The sequence below is a fragment of the Marmota marmota genome, unplaced genomic scaffold (assembly GCF_001458135.2).
Source record: "Marmota marmota marmota unplaced genomic scaffold, marMar, whole genome shotgun sequence".
NCBI classification, from domain to species: Eukaryota; Metazoa; Chordata; class Mammalia; order Rodentia; family Sciuridae; genus Marmota; species Marmota marmota.
The window spans coordinates 738,094-748,459 of NW_025999962.1; positions in this window are offsets into that span (position 1 = coordinate 738,094).

Sequence of the window (10,366 nt, forward strand, 5' to 3'; positions counted from 1 at the left end):
GCCGATGCGCACTGGGCCGCGGAGGGGACCCCGGGGACCCGGGTCGCCTTGCAGCGCCCCCGCCTGGCGCGCCAGCGGGTCAGGTGGGGCTAGTCCAGCGGAAAACTGCGGGTCGGGCTCCACCTAGGTGTACAGGAGCCTCACTGCAGAGCTAGCCGCGGCCGGCGCCGGGAGTGAAGGACCAAAGGCCTGAAGTCGAGCCCAGCCCCCCTCGCACCCCACTGCTCAGCGAGAGACGGTGGAACCCAGGCCCAGGCTCGGCAACTGCCCGGAACTGTTCCGCGGCTGGACCCTCTCAGAGAAGGCTGCTCTTGGGGGAGGTGGTTCCACGGGTTCTGAAAATGGCACATCTGCCTGAACACACACACACACACACACACACACACACACAATCGCTCCAGGATCATGCTGTGTGCCAGCCTCCACACAGCTGCCCTGTTTCTCGGGGCATGTAGCACAAGGTCCACTCCAGAGGAACTCAGCAGTTACCTTCCATGCTGCCTCCATCCTCCCCTTCCTGTTCCGTCCAGAACCCAGCACCCACAGAGGTAAGGTAAGCCTCAAGGCTGTCTTGCCTGAATTGAACTTCAGGAACCCAGCAAGAGCTTTGGGTGGGAATCATCGCTCCAGCTCCTGGCTGGATGGGCCTGGCCTGCATGGATGGGTCAAGAAGGACCTCCAGCCCACCTGCTTCATGAAGGCTGTTTCTGCTGTGCATTAAGTGTCTATGTACCTGGAAGAGACAGAGGCCAGGCATGAAGGGCTCTTAGAGGTCAGCTAGATCAAGTCCCTCAATGCACATTTGGGGAAACTGAGGCCTGTAGATGCTTGGCAGCTGGCACTAGTCAACCAGTAAGTGAAGGGCAGAGCCATGCTTGATGTGTCTGCCTGACCCAAGTCCTGGTCAGAAGAGAGACAAGCAACTCCTCACCTCTGCCTGCATCACCCATCCCCTGTCCCCGAAGATGGCTAGGAGAGAGGAGTGCCAGAGTCCTTCGACCCGGAGAGGTGGTCTCAGATGACACCAGCCAGGCAACCCTGGACCTGCCTCAGAAGGACTAAACCTTCTCTCCCTCAAGCAGCCCCTGGAAAAGTCCCACCTCCGTAAACACCCACTCTGCCCCTCTCCTCACCCCTAGACACTTTCCAGTGAAACTCCCTCTCTTGTGGAGTCTCAGACCCTGCCCCGCCCAGCCTGCAGAGCCTGACCTCCGCCAAGGTCACTGGCCTGCACGCCGCACCTGGAGCAGAGCTCTCCGCCTCAGTGGGCTCAGGGTCTTCTAGGTGTTCATCACACACACCCCAGCATGACCCCAAAGGGACCTCAATCAAGAAACAAGGCCACCTCTGACATTGGTTGTGTCCCCAATCAGGTGCATATTATTTGAAATCTTGAAGATTGAACAGTATCTTAAAATTCACTAAAGGAACTTAAAAAAAAGAACTGTTTGGAGGATCCTACTATAAAGAGGATTAAGAGAAGAAAGGACAATAAAGTTGTAAAGAGAGGATAGCCTGCTCACTTTCCTCAGGTGGGACTTGGGTACCCAGGGTGACTGAGGTCTCCTGTTAGGAAAAGCACACAGCTCAGCTGGTTCCCTCGCAGGAGACCACAGGTGGGAAGGGCAGAGCTCCACCAGGAAGAGCTGGTCGGCTGCGCAGACCATGGAGGCCCCTACCGCTGGACACTCAGCTCTGGATGGCAGCAGGTGAAACTCACACAGGCCTTAGGAGGAGATCCATTGGAAATGACAGCACCACCATGAACTGGCAGGTCAGAGAGGGCAGGGGGACCCGAGCTCCAGGCTGCACAGAAGCAGGCCCACATGCTCCAGGACAGACCTGGGAGGACGGGCCAGCAGGCAGCAGGAGGAACCTTGCTAGTGCTGTGTCCCCAAAGCTGCTGGCAGCTGTGCCCCCACCCACTTAAGGGCAAGTCCAGCTGAGGCCAGAGGCAGAAGCTATTAAGGAGAGGGCCCTCAGCCAGACAGGGTCCCCACAGTGCCTGAGGCCTGGGAGCCTGCGGGGCAGGGTACATTTCATTCAGTGTCCCTGGGGGAACCTCACATGGCCTCATTAGGCACACAGGCAGGGACAGTCAGCACAACAGGTTAGCTGCTGCCTCCTTGACTGTCGCCAACAGAAAGCACAGGGGTCTCATGTCACGTGGCCACTCTCAGAAACACCGGACTGCAGGTGGGCTGTGCTCACCACTGGGCTTTTATCCAGGATCCCAGCCCCAGTGAGAAGCCAGAGCCTGAGAGGAGGAGAGGAACTCCACGGCCAACGGAATGAGCAGGACGGGCCAATCCCAAGGTGGCAGGTTCCCCCACCATGAAATGCACAAGCGCTTGCCCCTGTGGAGATGCCCATCTGGCTCTGTTACCACTTCCAGGATGTCACCTGTCCACATGCCCCATCAGCTGTCCTGGTCAAGCGAGAAGCACCCTGGGATACCCAGGGCATGGGTCACCACAGTGACCTGCTACACCAGACCTCCACTTTCCCTCCCGCCCAGGCAGGACTGGCAGGCAGGATCCTGGGAATCTGCAGAAAGCCCGGGTGTAAAAGAGAAGGCTCAGGATGCATCCACGCGGCACCTGACTCCTGGAGGACAGAAGTAACTCGGGGGAAAGTAGCCTCCACAAGTCTAAATAGCATCATTCTCCAAAGAGAGAGAGAATGTGGTGCCCATCCGAGAAAAGCGGGCACTGATGACCAAATGGAAAGCCAGGGAAGCAGGACCCTTGGAGATGGACATGATATTAAGTGATGAGAGATGCACCAAAGAGTAATGAGTGGGCAGAGAAGAAGATGAGGAAAAGGCAGAAACGTCTCCCACAGTGGAGACTTGTGGAAAGGAAAGGCAGAGGAAAATGAGATGTGGAGGGCACCCCGGGCTCAACTTCCCCTGGGTGCAAAGTCTCAGGGGGAAAAGGTGCAGAGAGGAGCTCACCAGAGGCATGGCACACACCTCCGGCTGCATGGGCTCGCTGCATTCCAAACAGACCTCACGGGCAGACCCAGACCAAGAAAGACAAGGCACTCAAGGACACCAGCAGCAAACCCACTGTCCCACAGCCAGAAATCAAGGACACGGGGCTTTCCTTGGGGACTGTCTCCAGCTCTGATGGGGAAGACAGGCCCCAGGGCACCAGCCAGTCTCAGTGGGACACACCACCCAAGGCGTGCCACACCCCTTGCCATCACGCCTGCAGGGAAAGCTGACCTGGTGGCCACTCCTGCAGAGAAAGGGGTCCAGAGACTGGGCATGGCAACATGGAGTGAGGGGAGGCCAGCTGATTTGAGTTGGGGAAGCGAAGGGGCATAAAGAATCTGCACGAAGCCGTGCAAGGCCCCGTGACGCAGAAGACTCTCCTCCAACCAGCAAAAGCTTTACAATAAAACATTACATCTCTTTCTCCATAATTTCAGCCACAAATCTTCTTTCTGTGGTAAACAACATTTATGAGATAGTATTGTAAATGCCATTCGTTTCTATTCAAGTTTTAAAATCAACATGTCGACAAAGCTCAGAAAATTCGTGTGCATATATACACACATACACGCGCGCGCGCATGCGCGCGCACCTCGCACAAGAGCACTCCCTCTCTCCCTCTCTGTATGTGAATGTGTTTGAATCCATACACATGTGCACACACACGTGTGCATGACTGAACGTAGGAAGTGAATGCTCAGGCCAAGGGAATGTCCAGGCCCGAGTCTGCCCGCTTGTTCAGAATGGGAAGCCCCTCTGCAGGGCCTGACCAGAGCCGATGGATCACACAGGAGAAATCTAAGTGTGCACTGACTGCCATCATGATTATTAAAAATAAAGAAATCAAAACCACAGTGACAAAAATCAGAAGAGGGTGTAAGTATTAAGCATTTTTCCCTCGGGAAAGGCCATGGTACCGGGGAGAGCGGCTCAGAGGCTTTTCTTTTTGTTTGAGGCTTCATTGTTATTTGCCTCTGTTCTGCTGGGGACAGAGGTGACAAACCTAGAATCCTCACGATGGTGTCCACAAAGTGTCACACCCACACAATGTCAAACTGCATTCGGAACAAGGATTCTGTATGTGTCAGCAAAACTGAAGCCAGCCACTGCGCTGTGTGAGAGGTGTGAACACACACTGTCAACCCAAGGCCACCAGCTGGGGCGGCAGAGGCACCCTGGCCAACGGGTGAGTCAGGCCAATTGCAGGGACATCGCTGTGGAGCCTGGGGTGGGCACACGGGGGGCCAGGGATCACCAGAGGGTCTGTGGAGCACAAGCAGAGCTCTAAGGTCCAGAGGGGTTGGTCTGCCAGTGCCCACTGCGTGGACCGTGGCTGCTGCCACCAACTCCTCCTTCTTGGAGGCCTCCATGTTCATGACCTGACAACTTATCACTGAGGTCACCGAGCAGAAAGGCTCCCCAAGCAGACCAAGTTTGTTGAGCCAACATCTAGCATGGAGCAAGGAAGCAGAGCTGGGCAGCTCAGTAAGGCGGGCGGCTGGGCAGTCATTCTCAGGGTGCCCACTCTTGCCATGCCCCATACACCTGCCCCCACACAGGTGCCCCAGGCTCCAGGTGGGAGCTGCCAGCAAAACACCCTGTGCTCTCAGGGACCACCACTCGGGGCAGCCACTCCTGGCCCCGCTGCTAGCAGTGAAATGCACATCCAGGTTCGGATGGGGGAGCGGGCCTCCTTGAGGATCTGAAGCTCATTCCAGCAAGCTCTGCAGAAGACCTGGCCTTGCCGAGGAGAGAAGTTGGGGCTGGAAGGAGGGAGCCCATTCCTGAGGTGTGGGGAGAGGGAGAAGCAGGCTGCCGGGCAGGCTGTGGTGGGGTCTGGTTCCAGGAAGGTGAGGTGAAGCCTTTGAGGGTCACCTGTGGCAGAGGGAAGGAGGCAGTGGCGTGTCGGCAGAGGACAGCTGAGACCGGGGCATGTGGGAGCTCCTGGTGGGCAGGGTCTGAAGGCAAAGGCCAGGCAGAGAACAGGGGACACAAGTGGCAGAGAGAAGGGGTGTGGGCTGGCCCTGGCGGGTGCCAGTGCATATAGCCAAGGAGGAAGACAGAAGTGAGGGAGGGGGAGGGCGGGGGGGGAGGGAGGGGGAGGGAGGGGGAGGGCGGTGGGGGAGGGCCGCCTCACAGGCAGCAGGTGGAATTCAAGGAGAAACAGACCCCGCTCAGAGCAGGGCAGGCGCCAGCAGCCATGGGGACAACACGCCCCACCTGTGGGTGGACTGGCTGGGCCAGCTCAGTCACCCCTCCTGGAGCTCAGGTCCAGCATGGACAAAGGGCCATGGAGCTCCTAGAACCCCAGAGGGGCAGGCAACCTGTGTGACTGGAGGAGCTGGACGGCACCCACCTGGCCCAGCCGGACTGTGCAGGAGACACCAGCTGCCCCAGGGCAGTGTTGCTCAAAGGCCACACTGGGCACTGGGACCCAAGTGGTCTCAGGTGGTGCCTCCCCATGAGGCACAGGAGGCTGAGCTTAAAACTCAGGGTGCAGAAGTTTGGGAGTGGACAGAGACACACGGTCCCACCTGGGCTGGCCAGGGGAGGGTCCCACAGACCTGTGGATCCACAGCTCTTTCTGCAAAGCTGGAGCCGGCTCCTGCAGCAGTGCCCTGCAGAGGGACGTTCGCTCAAGGCCTCTGAGCCAGCTGGAGGGCCGGGCCTACCGACCACCTGGCCGCCGCTGCCCTGCACACACCGTGCCTGCACTTGGGCACATGCACATCACACAGGCAAACACACATGGACGCCAGGACACACAGACCCCTTATCCCCTGCCCCAGTTCCCACAGGCTCCAGCATGCCCTGGCCCAAAGGTCTGGGGTCCCTTCACTGTCCCCTACCCCGATAGCTTCCCTGCAACCCAGGTACTCAGTGGCATAGGAATAATTCCATCTAACTTGTGTGACATGGAGCCCTCCAGGCACAGTCCATGCGATCCCCAGAGCAGCCCACCCCCTGGATCTGCGCATCCAAAGTTATCTGAGGGCACTGGGGAGAGGAGGTGCTAAGGCTGGGCCACCAGAAAAGAAAGACATGCCCGGGGCAGAGCAGGGCATTCTCAAGCAATTCAAAGAAGCAGCTGCTTGACCCTGAAGCCCGGTCAAGGGGACCACTGAGGATACAGGACACGCAGCTTCTGTCAGCTCCACAGACCCATGCTGCTTAGCACAAGGAAGCCACAGAAGTGTCCTCACTACAGGTATCAGGACATGTGTGAGGGCACAAGTACGTGTGTATGTGCGGGTACGTGTATGCAGGTACACAGAAGTGTGTGCACATACACATACATGTGTGTGCATGCATGCAGGTGGAGTGTGTATGGCTGTATCTTGCATGCACACAAGTGTATATATGGATGTGTATGCCTCTGTACATAGGTGTGTGGCCATGCATGTCTCTATGTGCACACATGTGTATTTATAAGGTTGTGTATGTGTGCACACATGTGAATATGTGTGTATAAGTTCATGTGCTTCTGTGTATGTTCTCATGTGTATAAGCATATGCACGTCAATTTGCACATGTGTTCATGTGTATAGTTGTGTGGTCGTGTGTGTGCATGCATGTGAGTATGTGTATAGGTACTTGCATGGACATGTCTGTGTGTGCATGTGCAGGCGTGTGTGTGGGCTTTGTGTCTGGTGTGCATGTTCATGTGTGTACACGTGCACTATCACATGCTTGGGTGCATGTATGCCCATGTCTAGTCCCATGCACACAGTATCTCTGTGTCGTGAGTTTGAGTAGGAAAGTATGTGTGTGTGTGTGTGTGTGTGTGTGTGTGTGTGTGTGAGTGTCTGTATGAGCATCTCTGTGTGCAAGTGTCTCTGTGTGTGTCAACGTGTGTGTACCGCCTCTGGAAAGTCACGTAGGAGATGTTTTCAAAGACATTTCCCAGGAGACCAAGGCCTTTCCTGCAGCCTGGAGTTTCAAAGATGGACTTGTCAATATCACTGGAATACAGTGTTCCTTGGAAACCCTGGGCTGGTACGTGGACACACACACGTGCCACCTGATGGGTTTTCATGGACCACCCTGATGCTCACTCTACCTTTCCCCTGGGGACAGCCCAGGGCACAGGGCATGGTGGACTTGACACGCATGGTCCGCTGCATAGTGTCTGCGCTGTACCCAGAGCCGGGATGAGTCTGTGGACCCTTTCGCCCAGGACCTCCTCTGGGTACTGCAGCAATCCTAGTGGCCACTGTGGGCCTGGAATAGGGAAGCCTGGTGGTCACCAGGGCAGTTGGAGCTCGTGGGCCAGGACACCGGGCCTCCACCTTTGTGAGCCAGGCTGAGTCCCTCAGTCCCGAGGTTGTGGCCCCATCTATAAAGGGTGACAGCAGTACTATAGCCAAGGCTGGAGAAGAGCCACAGAGGACAAAGGGGGGCTCCACCCTCCACGCTGGGCCCGGGTCACCTCAGGCTGCAGCACACCCTAACCTGGCTTTCTGGGGGGATGAGGAGATGGAACTCATCCTTGTAGTTTAAATTTTATTTCAAGAACATGAATTAGTGCAGCCGCTAGGAGAAGCTGTGAAAGCCCACCAAACCAACAGGGCTGCACATGGCCCGGCTCTCCCACCCCAGCTCTGTGTCCAGGGGAAGCAAAATCAGCCTTGCAAAGAGAGAGCAGCACGCAGGTTCACTGGTAGGACAGCCACGACGGACACGGCCGAGGTGCCGTCGATGAGAGGACCCATGAAGAAAATGCAGTGTGCATCTACCACAGGCACGATTCGTCCTTTAAAGAGGGTGAAGCCCTGGTTCCTGGGATGAGCCCGGAGGGTGCTGTGTTAGGTGAAGCCAGCCAGGCACAGAGGGACTCCGCTGTTCACATCTGAGTGTGCAGCGCAACAGGTGGAGCCGCAGAAGTAGCTGGAATCTCCCCAGAGGGTGGGGAGGGAGGGGCGGGGAGGGCAGAGGGGCAGTGGGAGACAGGAAGGAGGAGCTCTAGTGTGCATGGAGCATGAGGACGGGAGCAGGAATGCGCCGCCTCTTTCCAAAATCGCAGGAAGGGAGGGTCACACAGAATGCCCTTGCCACCAAGAACTGATAAACACTGAGGTGACAGATATGCCAATTACCCCACGCGAGGGCTGCAGAGCACACTGCACCACAGTGTGCACAGGTATTGTGTGTCAATCAAAACTCAAATAACAGTTTTTTAAAAAGACTGGAGGGAGTCTCCCAGCTAGGCAAAGCTTTAGGAAGTCAGTATTTTGTTTTTATTTATTTTTGCTATCAAAAGGCAGCATGACTTCACTCTAAATGAACTATTTCTGAAGAGCTGGTGTGGGGCTCATTTTTGCACCCCTAGTCAGAAAGGCCAGAGCCAGGCTTAGAAATTAAGTGGCAGCAGTACAGCAGAGGTCAAGATGTGCAGGCCTGCTGGGCATAGGGGCACACACCTGTAATCCCAGCAGCTCCAGAGGCTGAGGCAGGAGGATCGCAACTTCAAAGCCAGCCTCAGCAACAGCGAGGCACTAAGCAACTCAGTGAGACCCTGTCTCTAAATAAAATGCAAAATCAGGCTGAGAACATGGCTCAGGGGTTGAGGGACCCTTAGTTCAATCCCTAGTACCAAAAAGAAAAGATGTGTAGGTCCCTGAGCCCATCCACAGGCGACGACAGCACAGCCGCCGGCCAGTGTCTGGGTCCCACACACTTTGCTTCTGTGGCCCCCGGTGGACACTCAGAAAATAGAGGTATGACCTGGGAACGCCTAGCTTTGCATGGTCCACCTCTGGGATAGCACCACCTCAGCTGCTGCCCACGGCCACGGCTGCTCCTCTGGGCCAGGCTTCTACCACTCTGGGGTGCACTGGAACCCACCCAAGCCTCTGCTCATTCCCAAGCCCGTCCATCACCTGCACAGGCGACACCTCAGCCAGGGTCACCCCACAAACCCCAGGGCCACAGCTACCCGTGTCCCCACCCCAAGAGAACACACTGCTGTGCCCACAGGGCCTTGCCCAGAGGACGAGGTCGACAGCAGGCAGAATCGAGTGAATGGGGCCAGGACAAGACAGCTGGGGGGGACGTCGCAGAGAGCCCCAAGGCCCTTCTCCCTCAGGGCTGCCCGCTCTTCTCTGCCAGGCTCTGCCAGCCTCCGCCCAAGCCCTGGCCAACCCACAGCATCTGCAGCGGCTCTTATCTCTGACCCGTGACCACGACTGCCTCTCTCTCCTTCTTGAAATCCTTATCTGTTCTCTGCACACATTAGCTCACACTTCGGCTGGACCTAATAGACGCCATTTGCTCAGAGTGGGAACTGTCTTTTTAAAGCTCTCTAATGAGGCTGCAGGGAGGCCGCTTGGCCAGTGGAGGGCACTTGGTGGCCCCTGGTCCTCAGAGTGAAGGCACACATGGGGCCTCCTTTCAATGCCAGAGGACCTGAGGACCAGAGCACAGGACTGGGGCGGCTCGCCCCAAGTCAGGGCTCAGACGTCCTTCAAACAAAGATTTTGATTTTACTTTGGTTTAAAAACAATTATCTCCCGTTCCAGTATCCTTGAGGAAATGTGATCAAACTGAAGGTGTTCAGACCCTGGATCTGGAAACTTCAAGCCCCAGAGTAGTCCCCAAGCACCGCTTGCTCATGTGGCGAAACAGCCTGTCCACAATGACTGCCAATCTTGGGGACAACTCCACTGCGTCTCCCCAGGATACGGGACAGAGTGGCAGATCCACAGGACGGCACACCACATGGAGGAGGAACAGAAAAAACTCGGCCCACTCGGATCAGCATGAGCCGGTTGCCAGGTGCAGAGCCCTGGGCTGCGTGACCTAGCGCTGAACGTGGGCAGGGACGGAGGGGAGCAGGAAGCCATCGGGGCCCAGCCCGCCACATGCTCACGTCCCTCCTGCAGTCTTCTGCTCACAGCAGTCTTCTGGGACAAAGAGCCCCTCACCCCTGAGCAAACTGAGGCCCGAGGAGCTTGGTGACCTGCTGACAGCCACACAAGGAGAGACTGGGCCAGACCTGGGTCTCCCAGAGCCGAAGGTGCCACCTCTCTGAAGAGTTCAGAACTGACACAGGCCCTTTCATGTCTCCACCCATCCATCGTCCACCCATCCATCCACCTCCCGTCCATCCACCCCATCCATCACCAGTCTGCCCATTCATCCACTCATCTACCAATCCATCCATCCATCCGCCCATCATCCACTTGTCCATCCACCCCCCATTCATTCACCCACCAATCCATCTGTTCATCCATCCGTCCATCCACCATCATCCCATCCATCCCCCTCTCCATTCATTCAATCCACTTGTTCCTGCATCATCCATTGTCAACCCCCCCCCCCCCGATTGCCCTGACTTTATCCTAGGCAAAGAGCATTTGTGATCCCGAC